This window comes from Patella vulgata, chromosome 7 (genome assembly GCF_932274485.2).
Source record: "Patella vulgata chromosome 7, xgPatVulg1.2, whole genome shotgun sequence".
Lineage (NCBI taxonomy): Eukaryota > Metazoa > Mollusca > Gastropoda > Patellidae > Patella > Patella vulgata.
In genome coordinates, this window is record NC_065885.2 from 60,762,398 (window position 1) to 60,774,849 (window position 12,452).

Genomic DNA, 12,452 nt, shown 5'->3' on the forward strand with positions numbered 1-12,452 from the left:
GTTTGTGAATCAGCACGATTACACCATATTCCATTAGTTTCTGTCATAAAGAACACATGCTTTGCGGGTCATTTAAAAAGCAATACATCACTTTTTGTGTGACAAGTTGTTGAAACCTGTAAAATTTTTCTGGTGAAGACTTAGTCCCAATTATTCCCATCTACTAAATGTCAATATATATATATTTTTTTAAATCACCACGCTGTTCACATAAATGTTGTTTTGTTGCGTTCCAGTGTTAACGGGTTCAACATGTAAATCCATATAAATATGTGAACTCTGCTGTGGTTGTCGTGGCGTTTCATATATGACATCTTTCTTTCGTCTTTTCACCAAACTAAAACGAACAAGTATTATCATTTAATAAGATATCTAAACAAACTTAACTGACGACATTATTGCAAAAACTAGTAAGAACTTGTGAGTATTGCGACTAACTGGTGGACGGAAGCCTAATGGACTTTTGTTGTCAGCGTGTTTCTTAGCTTTGTATATTATACTCTTCAAAAAAAGTAGGGGATATTGAAATGCAAATACAATGTACCTATGCAGGCTGCGATATGACAAATAGTCATGGACATTTGAAATGCTTTGAGAGTATGTTCACAGATGAAGACTTATCGCCCCAACAGAACCACTGAGCTGCACATGCGACAGGCAATAGCGCCATACACCATCGAGAGTTGATTATGGTCTGGATATGTTAAATGTTTAATTAATAATTTAAATAACATTTCAGGCCTGCAATAGGCCGATTTAGCTCGTGCATAATGTATGTTTAAGCATTTTTAACCTTTATTTATTATATATATAAACTATGAAATTATACATTAACTCTTCAATGAAATGTATATGTGGTTCTCCATCTTTTTTTTACCAACTGCACACCTTGGAACCACTGAAAAAAAAAACAGCAGCACACTGATTGAGATCACTGATATATATGTACATTTGAGACAATGTTTACTTACCCACAACACTACTATGTAACATTATAATGACCGCAACGAAACTAAATATTTCCGTAAGTGGCCTCTCCATGATTCACCGGTGTTCCTATCACCATTTTACTGTAACACATTGAGTTAAACAGTCATAATGCGTTTAACCATCTTTACTTCACAAATATGTATACGTTGAGCTTAACATTTATACACCACATGTATAATATATATCTATTACTTGACAAATCTGTACAATGGCCCCTTTTGTTGTAAACTTGCGGCAAATTTGTAAGAACCATAAATGTAATACATTGAGAAATCCATTGTGTAACTTTCAAAAAAAAAAACCAACAAAGCAACGCATAATTTATTCAATTGCCACAGCTTATAAATCACTAATGTGGTCTATTTAATTTATTGTTAACATAAGATAGTTAACACACACACGACAAGGATAAGACATGCTTGATTGTATTTTGAAATACATTCACTAGTCAAATATCATTGAATAAAATAAATGATCTGCACTAACATTTAGTACGATATCACAAATCACATATAACAACCCATGTTGTACACTGATATCGCATATTTCAGATACAACACACTGTTATAAAGAGGGAAATTGGGTTTAACGTCCACTCGACACAAACTAAGTCATTTCGGGACTAACATATGGTTAACTTTATTTCAATAATTCGCTAGCGCGGGGTCATTAGCTGTGGGAGGAAACCGGAGCACCCGGAGAAAACCCACGGGGTTGGACAGGCGACCCTACTCCTTGTCACGTACAATCGGGAAATTGAAAACACGCCGGTTGACTTATTGACAGACCTTATGATGCAACGCGCACGCGCTAACCATTCGGTCACCCCTTCACCCACCCCCACCATGTATTAACGGGCGATTAACTAAACTAATATTGGAGTTGATATAACATTTTTTTTAAGATTTATGTTTAAAAGTAACGTTGACGCGACCATATACCTCTTGTTACTAAAATATGCATTAATAAAGCCGACGTATTATTTATAGAGAACGCTTTACACACCAGTGGTATGCGTAATTTACTTCCTCATTTCATAACCCAATAACTTACAAAACGGAGTAGCTATTTGGAGTAGAACATTATTTGTGGGTTGGTATAGGACAATAACCAACTAAATGAGAGGCTATTTTGAGTATAATATTATTTTTAGGTTATTATAGAAAGTGACAATAAGAAATCTTACTATCGCAATAACAATTGTACGCCTATTAAACCTCAAGGAATGTCTACCGTAGTGGAATTAATAAAGATTTGAAAGAATAGCAGTATTAATTGATAAAATCGTTGCATGAAGTTCAAAAATGCTATGTTATGGTTATCTACAAACTCGTTGAATCTTACAAACCTCAAGATTTCGTACCACGTTTGAAAACTCTAATTGTTAATTTCGAGAAAACCAGGGTAATAATTTGAGAATGTCAGACGTCTTGAAGTTGAGGTGGAAAGTAGAATTACATTCAAACTTCTGTGCATAGCTTACAATTTTCAGAAAGATGAAACACCGGACTACTTGTCCCCAATTCTTGTTTCCTATGTTCCTTGTAGATATCTTCGGTTCCCAGCTATAGACGTGACGTATTTCATTGAAATGCACATGCTGGATTATGCGTGCTTAAGACATTACGTAAATATATTGAAAGAAGACTCATGCTGACGCCACTGTGCAGTATTAAAGTCTCAATACCACTCTTGTTGTAACTGAATAATATGTCCCAATCTTTATTCTGGTCAACAAATTGTACTATTTTAGAATATTTCAATTAATTGATGATACAAATTTCATCTTAACACACCTTATTTAAAAATTTTGAAAAATTCAACATAATGGATTGAAACGTCTAACGTAAACCTTTTCAAATGAAACTTGGATTTAAAAATATTTTCGAACCCTCTGGACAAGTAAAATAGGATGTAATGGATAATTTACACAACAGGTAGGACACTTAAACATCTAGTACTTAGATAGAGATATTATTTATTTTCTGGAGCTTTCAAGCCAGCAAGAGTGTTATTGTCCCTTTAAGATATTACTTGATAGCCCGTTCTCGACACCATTGAAAACTAGTCTGGACACCAACAAGACTGAAATCTGGCCATAATGGAAGCCTTTCTTCGGGCATCTCGTGAAGAACGACAATAAATCAAATGGGGTTCAAACAAAGAATTTATTACAAATATTGAAATAAAATAAAGAAGAGACATTTTAATTAATAACATTTACACATGAAATACCACGAAAAAGAAACACATTTTAATTTATGAACAAATGAAATGAAATGGGGTTTAACGTCATACTGTTCTGCTCCGAACAGTGCTAATGAAGACGGGCATACGCCATATAGTGTGCTATGAGGGAAATTTTGCCTACTTTTATATCGAATTCCAACTGTCAAGGGATCTTGTACGTGCACGGTAATGTGTACACAAATTTATGAACAAAGTTGAAAACAATGACAGAGATAATATGTATGAACTGACGTGTACAACATGTATAACAGTTCATCTTTATTACAGGTTTATATGAAATGAAATGAAATGGGGTTTAACTTCCTACTGTTCTGCTCCAAACCTGGGCTAATGAAGACGGGCATACGCCATACAGTGTGCTATGAGGGAAATTTTGCCCGGACAGCGGCGCTACGGCCTACCCTTATATCGAATTCCAATTACTAGGGGATCTTTTACGTGCTCGCCAATGTGTACACGGGACCTTGGTTTTTCGTCCCATCCGAACGACTAGACAGCTGTCTTTGTCAGGTCCTCTATCCTGCATCACTGACAAGGGGAAACCACGTCGGAAAATCTGAATGAACTTTCTCCGCCAATGCAGGGATCGAACACCCGACCTCCAAGCTAGCGAGCCAGCGTCTTACCCACTTAGCCACGTGATCCCCGTTACAAGTTAATATGTAAATTATAGTGTGGGTAGCTTAACAATACATTAGTAGATTCAAGCGTATGTTTTCATTGTTACAAACAAGTAATTTAGCTAGTTGCTCATTACGTAGATACAAAGCTGGTAATTAGCTAGACTAGCATGTGAACGCATCTGAAAAGTCGCCATTCAGTTTTACACATAGTACATATAGGGTTTAATAGTTTGTGAATCAGCACGATTACACCATATTCCATTAGTTTCTGTCATAAAGAACACATTCTTTGCGGGTCATTTAAAAAGCAATACATCACTTTTTGTGTGACAAGTTGTTGAAACCTGTAAAATTTTTCTGGTGAAGACTTAGTCCCAATTATTCCCATCTACTAAATGTCAATATATATATTTTTTTTTTAAATCACCACGCTGTTCACATAAATGTTGTTTTGTTGCGTTCCAGTGTTAACGGGTTCAACATGTAAATCCATATAAATATGTGAACTCTGCTGTGGTTGTCGTGGCGTTTCATATATGACATCTTTCTTTCGTCTTTTCACCAAACTAAAACGAACAAGTATTATCATTTAATAAGATATCTAAACAAACTTAACTGACGACATTATTGCAAAAACTAGTAAGAACTTGTGAGTATTGCGACTAACTGGTGGACGGAGGCCTAATGGACTTTTGTTGTCAGCGTGTTTCTTAGCTTTGTATATTATACTCTTCAAAAAAAAGTAGGGGATATTGAAATGCAAATACAATGTACCTATGCAGGCTGCGATATGATAAATAGTCATGGACATTTGACATGCTTTGAGAGTATGTTCACAGATGAAGACTTATCGCCCCAACAGAACCACTGAGCTGCACATGCGACACGCAATAGCGCCATACACGTGGGAGGGGTTCATTGTCAAATCTGACACTTCAAGGAAGGGTTGATGAAAACTGCCGCGTGCTGGTTTATCTATCCATGTTTGCTTTCCTATCGGTTTTTGCATAAGATTTACTGTTTAGCATATCTTTGCTTTAGTGTGTTGCGTTTAATTTGATCAGGAGACGTGTTCGTCGACGTCAACGTCAACCAACAACACTGCAAGAATTGGCCGTGGCACTGCAAGAGGAGTGGGTCAGATTGCTCCAAATCGTGATTGGAAGGTTGATTATTAGCATGCCACGACGAATTGCTGAATGTCTGAGGATTGGTGGAGCAATTACTCATTATTAAGACAAAAATCAAAAACGTCTATTTTCACTTTTGACGGTGTATCTCTTTGCGAGTGAAATGGGGGGTTAGATAAGCCTCCCATATGAACTGTTTATGTTCATGTGTAGGCAATTGGCCTGTTATTAACATACACTGGTTACTTCTAATAAAAACAGCAGTGCATTTCCGCAGTTTTGTATTGTTTCTGAATATCCCCTACTTTTTTTTGAAGAGTATATATCTACTGTTATAAAATAGTTATCAGATGAGTTATCTTCCCCTGATTTTGATAATCGCCCCTACGAACTTGGACGTAATAGACTTCAGACATACTATTTAGTAACCGCTTAAATGTATTTATGAAAGCGATTGTCCAGGTTACACAGGGTACATGCGTCTATTTGTTTAAGTTGTTGCTGATGGCTACTTGCTGTACGTTTTGGAAAATGCAATAGCCCCATTGACTTCACTTCGCAATCTGTTTCACAGAGAATTACGAGTCTAGTGATATATCTCTGTCAAAGATGACTGCCTTAACACGTGCTGTCACAGCACGCGGCATCATTCATTGGCTGAATGGCGCGTGCATTGTTTACATAAGACGTTACTGCTTCGGAGAGAATGCTGCATTTTAGTCATTTTAATACCCATTTACACTAAATAGGATATAATTTTTACCTACAAATACGTCAAACGCCTTTATTTATTTTTCCAATACATAAAAAAAATATTTTAGAATTTAATTTGTCGCAGGAAAAAAGTTAATATTTCTGGCTCATTAAGCCGCATCGATGTCATCCTTATCAGTGATTGTAGCGACCTAGCAAATATTCACTGCGGATCAGTGTGTTCACTTCGATGTTGTTTCAATTGATTAATAACATTAACATAAGATTTAAATGTTTTGTATACTGACCAGACAATTATAATAACTAAAGCTACCCCGACCAGAACAGCTAGAATTGAACCAATTATTATACCAATCACTGAAAATATGATACAAATATTGGATAGATCTAATTATTTTACCAATCACTGTAAACACAATTCAAAATATAATACAAACACCGGATTAGAAGCAAATACACATAAGAATAATTTGTATATTAAAGGAATATTCCCTTAAAAACGTTCTAGGCACATTTGCTCATTAAGTACCCGCCCCTATAACCTGAAATGGAGTAGTGACAGAGGTCTCGTCGATACTTTAAATATGGGGTCTTGAGACTAACATACCATTAATATATGCCAAGTGAAGTGGGTTTCGAATAGCATTTTTCTATGGAATTTATACACGGGGCCTTGTTTGATAAATGCCAGGGTCTTCTCGGTCAACGCCAGGATGAACCTTATTGGTCTAGACTCTTGACTTATGATTATCCTGGTCAAACAAACTATTTAAGAGGGAATATTACAAGAAAACTTGTTTTTAAATTATATAATCAATATATTTTCTAATTTATTAGTACACTTCTTTAATAAAAAAAATAACGCACGATAATTGTCTGTATAATTTAATAAACCGATCATGAGATAGGCAACAGATGACCAATATACTTACATCGATCAGAATCATCATCGTTTGGTTGTGGTTCAGTCATATCTTCATTTCTCCATGTACTGGAGATTGGTATATTTTGGATGTCATCAATTGTCGTCATGAAATTGTTTGTGCTTGGAGATTTCGTGGATGGTAATGTTGTTGGTGACGTATTGGTTGTTGTTGTTGTCTGTGGTGTAGTCCTACATTTTAGTCTTATCTGAGAACCTACAAAATTATTAATAGTATTAAAGCACACTAAACACAGCCTGGACTACATAGTCAACATTCCTGAGGATCCTTAAAGATCAGAAAAGTAAAATATGCTGTGTTATGTAAACTACCTATAACAAATGTTATTGTTCTTCTCATGGACTACCTAACTCTAACTTCATAAAACAAAGCATGATGACAATGTGCTGTCCAGAGTAATTAAAATATATTTTGAGAATCACTTAATATTCCAATCTGCTGTGGACGTCACAACATACTTGAGGTGACTGAATTCAACTAAATTCAATGACAAGTAAAGTCTAGATTCGACATTTTTTTAAATGTTCTCGTATGAAGGTAACAGAAGTTGGGTGGGTACGGGAATTTGCTTGTCTTCTAACGGTGACACAAAATTGAAAGCGGAATATGTGGCTATGTTGTATGTTTTATTTCAAATCGGACCCGAGGTACATCTATAGCCTTTGCCTGTCTTAGATCAGGTTTACGTCTCATAGACCATTGTGCTAAATATAATTGGAGAAACGTTTAGTCACGATTCCGCAACATAACATTTAATGATTTAATCAAATAGATTCAGAAATAGTTACCTAGATCACTTATTAGTTGAAGACAGAAGGGAAATCCAACACCATTATAAGTCCCTTTCTCCATATGTAATCTCACAGTTTCCCAAGGGTTCAAATAAAAACTCTCTTTATTTAAATTGCCACCACACGAATACAGTCGTGTACTTCTATTTCTATATACAAAGTATAAGTTATAGTCACACAGGTGGGAGGTAGTTGTAACATTCTTTATTTCAATTTCCACAGGATCCTGATTAAATGAACTAATGGAACAATTACATCCGATACCATTTGTTCTATTATCTATACCAGACAAATGAAAGAACCTTCCGGTATATCCGAAGTTACTACAAAACGGCAGTACAGGTGACACACCTTTAAAAGAAATTATTTACACATAATTACCGAAACTGAGATAATGAAGATATAACAATTACTTTGAAAAAAGAAACACATTGTAAAATGTGTCCCAATTAAACAACCTGTAAAGATCTAAACATAAAACTTGATCATCATTAAGAATAATTTTAGTTGTGTATTGTAATCGTTATTACGTGTAGAACTTATTTTGATTAATATTATCCCAAATAAAAAAGATAACATCGTCTTAGTAAAATTTACTTACTCGTGCTATCACAGTTCATAGTGACTGAAAATAAAAACAAACAATTACTGAATATTATCGATAATTACTTTTAAAAAAGATGCATCGTGTAAGAATTAGATATAATACTATATCTAGTTTAAATCTAGATAATGGACAATGAATATATTGAACATTTCTGTCAAATTACATTATTCTGAGTGAAGATATGAACGTATGAAATTTATACAAGAAATATCATAATTAGTCTCGAATATCACGTCCCAAGCAGGCAAGCACATGCATTGTATTATCCATTCAATAACTGTAATGGGTAGATTTAGGTTTTACATAGGAATAACCACTTCAAAGAACACTACTATATACCAAATTAATATACTGGTTTATTGTATTACATATACCGCGTTTGGACGAAGAAAAACTACAAAACAGCCATAATCTATATGCATTATTCATGCCGTCACACAGTGAACATTTTACTATTAAATTTCAGTAATATGGATACACTAGTATTAATAATCTATACTTACTCACAGCATCAATATGTAATATTACTATAGCCGCGACAAAACTCAACCTGACCATGCTACCCATACGTGTTATTTATACATATAAGTACGCGAATTCATATCATCACACAGTTAACATTTTACTATTAAATATGCATACACCAGTATTCTCGAAGTACGCTTGAATTCATACTTACTCACAATCCTAATATGTAATATGATAATGGTTGCGACAAAACTAAATACTGCCGTTTGTAAGCTGGCCATGTTCACTATAAGGCTTGTGAGATGTAACTAGTAGTGAAATAACATAACCAATATTAGTCAACACTCTTCGATATGTTGAGCTTGACATGCATACAATAATAATACACTTCCTTGTTACAGGTATATTTATAATATACAGGTAGAGCGAGGCGACTTGTTCAATATCCAATGCAACAGGTAAATTTATAATATATAACTAGGAATTGGTTACTCTATTCAATGGCCTCTTTTTGTCACTAATTTTGGGTAGATGTGTACAGCTAATACGTTGTTCGTAAATTACAGATACTACGTGGCGCTATTTGACACACGTAATATTATCTGAAGGGACTTACAGCACAAGATTTTAAAATCGGCAGTATACGTTATATACTAAGCAGCAAAAGAAACGTCAGGGTGGTATGTTACTCTGAATAGACGGATTGCATAAGACTTGCCAAATTTTTTTATTGTATATTTGTGACCACATCTCCAACTTGACCTGAGCAATAAGGCTCCTTCCCAGACACAGAATTGAACCCAGGAAATGTTCTCAAAAACGCAACCTGATCTCTGAGATGGTAATGTGTTCTCCATGATTTTCATGTAACTCATGCTGCACGTGCTGTTCACCGGGACGATTGAACATCTTTCGGATGAATTTCAGAGGAGACTTAATAGCGTCGTACCGAGACCAAACACAGCCGATGGATTGCGCCAGGCTTTTCTGAGAGTGTGGTGCCAGGTTCCAATGGCGTTCATCAATCGTCTGTTTTGTTCCACTTCATGTACAGACGCTGCACTGCTGTTATTGACATTCGCGGTGGACACACCAGATACTGATGTATAGACTGTGTTAAGACTCTAAACCTCCTGGTAATGCCTTGGAATTGTGATTTATTGTTCACAAAAAATTGCTTTGATCCATTTAGTTAGTCGTTTTCTAGCATGATTTGATTAAAGTGTTTCTCTGATTTTGAAATCTTACTGACGTTTTATTTTTTTGTTTAGTATATATATCGTCTCCTAAGAAATGATATTGGTTTGTTGGGGTTATGTGGATAGGGTCAAACACAGTAGTGTGACGTCAAACTAATTTTGCGTCATTTACCAATTTTGTTGTAATTTACACAGGTCATAATTCTATGGAATACAGACGCTGGCTCGCTAGCCCGGTGATCGGGTGTTCCATCCTTGTCAGTGATGCAGGACGGAGGGTCTGACAAGGACGAAAACCAATGTCCCGTGTACACATTGCCCTGCACGTAAAAGATCCCTTGACAGTTGGAATTCGATATAAGAGTAGGCCCGTAGTGCCGGTGTCCGGCAAAATTTCCCTCATCTGTAGCACACTGTATGGCGTATGCCCGCCTTGGTTAGCCCAGTTCGGAGCAGAACAATAGGAGGTTAAGCCCCATTTCATTTCATTTTAATGGAATAAAATTACTGTTTATTACTGAGCGACCACTGCGATTTTCCACTCGAATCACCGTTCGTACTGAAAGCTAATAATAAGAGCGGACATCCAAAGAAGAAGTGGATTTATGATTTGATCCCCTATTCGAAATGGCTATTGAAAAGCATTTGCGCAAGATACCCGGATGTTCGCCCTGGAGGCAATCACATGCGTTCATCGCGGTCAGCACACACAGAAATTCAACTCAGAACATCAATATTATCCGCAATTTTACTGTTCAATGTCACGATTGGTGGCATAAACTTTAATTATGACAACTTAACGAATGAATGAATGAAATGGAGTGATATGACAAGTGAACTCCAACCGGGCTATATTGCACCAAACATATGGTGATTACATGGAGGCTAATTAAAAAACTATCACATTCAAATATCCTTATACACAACTGAAAACATTCTTCGCAGACTATTTAATGAAATAATAACAATAATCATATAGCTTTATGTATATAAATATTACAATTTTAAAATAAAAACACGATTATATATATAATTTAAAATTTATAATAATAATTTGTCTCCTTTAAAGATATTAGCACTTTATTAATATAGTTCCTGTATTGACTGGCAACTGTAATATTTAGATCTGATATGCTTGAGATGATTTTGCTCAATCAATTATGGCAACTTTCAGAAACATTCAAACGACCGCATTTGTTTAGTATGTGAACTCCTCAAAAGAGACAGACGTGGTATTCGGGATGTTCTATGATAGAAATAAGTAGAACCTGCCACGTCCACAACACCAGTCACTAAATGGATCAATGGTCACGACCTAGTTTTATATGATATCTCAATAGTTACCATTCGCAGTTTTGGAACCGTCAAATTGCTACTCTTTGTAAGAAACAGTGAATCATATTGTAAGAAACAGTGAATCATAGAAAAAGACTTGCAATATATTAAAGGAGCTAAATCGCTAACATTTGAGACCTAGAAATTGACAAAAGTGGGTCGCAACGCATATAATACTGTAATATGAATGTATATAAACTGATTTACATTCAATGGTTTCCGTTTTTACTCCAATTTCAAATCAGTTATGTTCGGCGAACTAAGCCAGCAGTCTCAAGCGAGTGCAAATTTCTAGCGTCTGGTTATTCCAGTCGACATACGCCGTTTGATTTGGTGCAATGTGTCTAGCCTCGTCCCTCGAGTCTCTTGATACAACTGGGGCTGAAGCGCATTATGGTACACGATTCGTGTACCAATGGTAAAATGTTTATTTTGTCTTAAATATTGGATATCAAAAGCCCATCTTTTTTCCGGTAAGATCACAACATGAATGTTGATTTAATTTGACAAATAATTTGTGTTTTCAATGTTGAAGATTTTGGATGATATTGAGTTAGAGACTTAGCTACTTTAATATCAGAGCTGATCACATTTGTTAAATTCGTAGAAAACATACAATTTAATATTACAATATAATATCACAATTGGATTTGTGGTTATTATTCATAATAAAACAAAAACACTTGTAGACTGTTTTGTTATCAGAATCCAGAAGATATTCTATTTAAAAGAGTGAACTTCGGCTTCCTTGTTATTTTTCATTTATACAAGAATATCCTGACTGGACCTGACTGCAATTCACCACACATAAGACGTGGTTTTGATTTTATATGTTTGTACATGCATATCTAACTATATAAGACATAACTGAATATGCAATTGGTTTGAGCATATTCTGTCTGTCATGGACCATCCGTTTTTGTAGGTTATTTGTTCAATTTGATGTTCTATAGCTATTTTTTCTGTACAAAAGTGTATACGTCACCATGCGGTCCAACAGTGTGACCCGCTGATGCGCCATTACCAGAACTACTTTTCTTGGCGGTTTTATTAACCACAGCATATTCAACAGGAACTGCGTTTTCTGCATCTTGGTGAACGTTATCAGTTTCATTGCTTGAAATATAAAGATCATTTTCAAGATATATCATGCCTTCGTGGTTACCTCCCTTTCTCCCTACCGGCTCGTCGTCATCAATACTTTTATAAAGATCGTTTTCTAAATAGATCATTCCCTGGTTACCAACTTGCGTATTTTGGTTGTTGTGACCGTTGGCGTTGTTGTTGGGTGTTACAGCTGCATTTACATGATTAACTTGTGGTTCCAGTGGAGTCTCATTTGGAGGCTTTGTCTTTCGTCTTTTCACGAGGCTAAAACAAATAAGTATACGGTGTGTGGTT

The 12,452-nt window shown here is 35.5% G+C and overlaps 1 long non-coding RNA gene across 1 annotated transcript; it reads right to left on the reverse strand.

The window, feature by feature from the left end:
- Window positions 1-3,149: 3,149 nt before the first annotated feature.
- Window positions 3,150-8,616, reverse strand: LOC130013623 (uncharacterized). Its single transcript, XR_008788823.1, has 6 exons — window positions 8,553-8,616; window positions 8,044-8,067; window positions 7,440-7,793; window positions 6,640-6,846; window positions 5,995-6,064; window positions 3,150-4,429 (listed from the first exon to the last, which is right to left on the reverse strand). It is a non-coding gene; the product is annotated as an uncharacterized LOC130013623 (long non-coding RNA).
- Window positions 8,617-12,452: the final 3,836 nt, after the last annotated feature.